This window comes from Schistocerca piceifrons, chromosome 2, assembly GCF_021461385.2.
Source record: "Schistocerca piceifrons isolate TAMUIC-IGC-003096 chromosome 2, iqSchPice1.1, whole genome shotgun sequence".
Taxonomy (NCBI): Eukaryota; Metazoa; Arthropoda; class Insecta; order Orthoptera; family Acrididae; genus Schistocerca; species Schistocerca piceifrons.
This window is the reverse complement of record NC_060139.1, coordinates 281,403,693-281,407,707: the sequence shown is the minus strand read 5'-3', so window position 1 is coordinate 281,407,707 and position 4,015 is coordinate 281,403,693.

The following is a 4,015-nucleotide window of genomic DNA, read 5'->3' as shown; positions in this document are numbered from 1 at the left end:
AAAACTGATGACGCAAATACAAAGGGTCGAAGTGCTTTATAGGCAGGCAGTAATATTGGTCTGCTGCGTTGTGTGAGCTGAGTATAGTGTGCGTTGCTCTCAACGACTAGTGCTCATCAGAGACAACGGTGCCGTCAGGAGTTTCAGAGGAACGCTATTCTTTTATTTCTACGTAAATCATCTGGCGGATAGGGTGGGCTGCAATCCGTACTTTTCTTTTATGGCGCTGTGATGCACGGGAAGATATCGGAGTTGAGTGACTGTAGGAGGATACAAGATAACTTAAGGGAATTTCTAGTTGGTGTGATGAACGACAGCTAGCTCTAAATGTAGAAAAACGTGACGAAATGCAGATGAATAGGAAAAGGAAACCCGTAATGTTCGCATTCAGCATTTCTAGTGTTCTGCTTGATACAGTCACGTCGTTTAAATATCCAAGACCAACGTTTCAAAGTGACAGGAAGTGGAACGAGCATGTGAGGATTGTCGTAGGGAAGGGGAATCGTTGATGTCGGTTTATTGATAGAATTTTGGGAAAGTGTGGTTCATCCGTAAAGGAGACCACTTATAGTACGCTGGTGTGGCCTATTCCTGAGTGCTGCTTGAGTGTTTTGGATCCATACCAGGTCGCATTGAAGGAAGACATTGAAGCAGTTCAGAGGCGGGCTGGTACCTTTGTTACCGGTAGGTTCCAACAACACAGAGATGCTTCGTGAATTCAAATGGGAATCTCTAGAGGGAAGACGACATGCGTTTCGAGGAACACTACTGAGAAAATTTAGAGACACGGCATTTGAAACTGACTATCTTTCATTTATTTGCACAGACAGAACACACCTCCATGAATTCTGAAGCAACTAAGGAACGACGGAAAACTAAAAAATGACGATATTAATTGGTGTTTAATAAATGTTTATTGCTAAAACAAGCCGACGTCTGCCCAACTCGCAGCCAAAACCCCACTCCACTCAAATCCTGCTCTACATGTGTTACACAGGTCTCTCTTCTGGAAATTTTCTTTTTGCGTATTTGATCCTCTTCTGCCTTTCCCATTTCGCATCTAAAAGCTACACATTCGTCTTCTATTGTATTCCCTTCCTCTCTTTCAGTCAATCGTTGTTTAACGTCCCCATGAATCAGTTACCTCTGGTTCTTTCAATCTACAAAGTATAACTGTTTCTCTTTAATTTCCATTATTTCTGCGATTGTTCAGTTTCAAATTGTTGTTTACAAGTAATAAATTATTCTCAGAGTTCCTAAAAGACTTTTCCAGTTTAAAATCTGGTTTAGGAATCTGTCTTATCATTATGTAATCCATCCGAAATCTTGCGGTGTTTCCAAATCTTTTCGACGCATACTTCTTTCTTTCATCGTTCTTAAACCAAGTATTAACAGCTATTAAACTGTGCTGTGTTCAATATTTCACCAGGCGACTTCTTATTTCCTTCTTTTCCATAGTACAAGGTCTCCTGCTACTTCCTCCATATCTTCATTTCCCTATTATCGAATTTCAGTCCCGCATCACAATTAAATTTTTGCCTCCCTCAGTTATCGAAATAATATCGTATCTTTCTTCTCGTTACATATTCTTTCATTCTCATCATCATCTGTGGATCTAGCTGGCATATAAACTTGTACTGCTGTAGTGGGTATCAGCTTTGTACCTGTCTTGGCTACAATATTGCATTCTGTGTCCTTTTCATAGAAGTTTACGCACGTTCCTGTTTTCTTATGGATTATTAGATCCATATCTACGTATACCCTATTCGATTTTGTCGTAATTTTCGTGTACTCGCCTGACCAGAAATGGTTTTCTTCCTGCCACTGCACTTCACAAATTCACACTATACCAACTCTAACGCGTCCATTTCGATTATTAAATTATGTTACCTTCCTACACAATTAATGAACCTAACATTCCACGTTCAGACAGTTATATCGCTAGTTTTGTACCTTCTAATGATAGCATCCTTCCGAAAAGTTCACACACAAGGATCTAGGTTATACAGGCATAACAACAAAAACTGTAGTAAGATACAGAAACAAAAACATTCCAATAAATGTGGGCCCACAAATGAGGTTTTTGTCAGCCAACTGCAGATGTATGGTTACAAGACGCCACTGAAAGGTATTTGAACTGTAAACTTTTCGGTCAAGTTCCCATCAAACTGGGCTCTTATTTCATCCATGATCGGGAAATGTGGTAGGTTCGTGTTGGGGCATCAGTACAATTTTCTGTCGATATAAGACGACATCTAACGGGCCTGTATGGTCCATGACAGATAAGAGACCTGTTTCTTGGTTTCTAAGATCACATGACCCCAGCCCTCAAGATTTTCTGTCTGGGGTCGCCTAAAAAGCGTCACAGTTGAAGAGCTAAAGCAACGAATAGTACGGTTATTACTAAGATTTAACAGATAGTCTGGAGGTGTTTGAAAGAATTCTTACCTCACTGCAGAGACAAGTGCCCGGGTGTATTGAAATATGAGGGCGACATGTGGAACACCCTCCTTAACAGGAACCAGTGTACGGTAAATTTTAACATGTTATGTTTTAAAGTAGTAGGGCGCTTCTTGTCAAGGGAGGTCATTGGGTGAAATTTCAGCTGAATCGGATGAGGACATGATCGAAAAGTTTGCTTTTCAAATAAGTTTCTACTATGTAGCGCGATATTTCATTCTGAAGTCAGTGGCAGGTTGTAAATCCATTTTCGCGTTCATCACGCAAACGGCTCGTTTGCGGCTCCATGTTTACTGGAACTTTACTGGTCTTGTTACTGTAAATACTCACCCCAGCTAGATGTCGCTATTAATTAGAACACACCCTGAATTAGGTTTCTAATGGGCCTTAGTAATACTGATATTTTTTCCACATACTGCAATCAAATAGTTTTATGCACAGTAGAGTGATATATTGTGTCCTCGCCGTCCAGTGGTATCTGGGGGACCGACGCGTTTCCGTCGTATGCTGGTGGTGAGGCTGAGCCAGTTGTTCAGCAGGTGTCTGTGGCAGCACACACGTCTGCAGTGGAGCGCTGAAACACATGGACTCACTATAATTACTCTTCTAGTGACGATAGCGGGAGCTGTTTATCGTATATCGTCACCATCTATTTATAAGGTAATAAACAGATGATTAAAGTCATGGGATACCTCCTAATATCGTGTCGGACCCCCTTTTGTCCAGCGTAATGTAGCTAATGTAGCTGCATTCAACGAGTCGTTGGAAGTCCCCTGCAGATATATTCAGCCACGCCGTCTCTATAGCCGTTCATAATTGCGAAAGTGTTGCCGGTGCAGGATTATTGCACGAACTGACCTCTCGATTATGTCCCATAAAAACTCTATGGGATAAATGTCGGGCGATCTGGGTGACCATACTATTCGCTCGAATTTTCCAAAATGTTCTTCAAACCAACTGCGAACATCTGAGTCTTGGTGACATGGCGCATTGTCATCCATAACAATTCCATCGTCGATGCGAAACATGAAATCCGTGCATCGCTGAAAATGGTCCGAACATAGTCGTTTTCACTCAATGATCGGTTCATTTGGACCGGAGGACCCAGTCCATTCCATGCAAACACACCCCACACCATTATGAGGTCAACACAAGCTTGCACAGTGTCTTGTTGACCACTTGGGTGTCTTGCTTCATGGAATCTATGCCACACTCGAACCCTACCATCAGCTCTCACCAACAGAAATCGGGACTCGTCTGACCAGCAGTGTAAGGTCCAACTGATGCCGTCGTGAGCCCAGGAAAGGCGCTGCAGGCGATGTCGTGCTGTTAGCAAAGGCCGGCCGAAGTGGCCGTGCGGTTAAAGGCGCTGCAGTCTGGAACCGCAAGACCGCTACGGTCGCAGGTTCGAATCCTGCCTCGGGCATGGATGTTTGTGATGTCCTTAGGTTAGTTAGGTTTAACTAGTTCTAAGTTCTAGGGGACTAATGACCTCAGCAGTTGAGTCCCATAGTGCTCAGAGCCATTTTTTTGTTAGCAAAGGCACTCGCCTCAC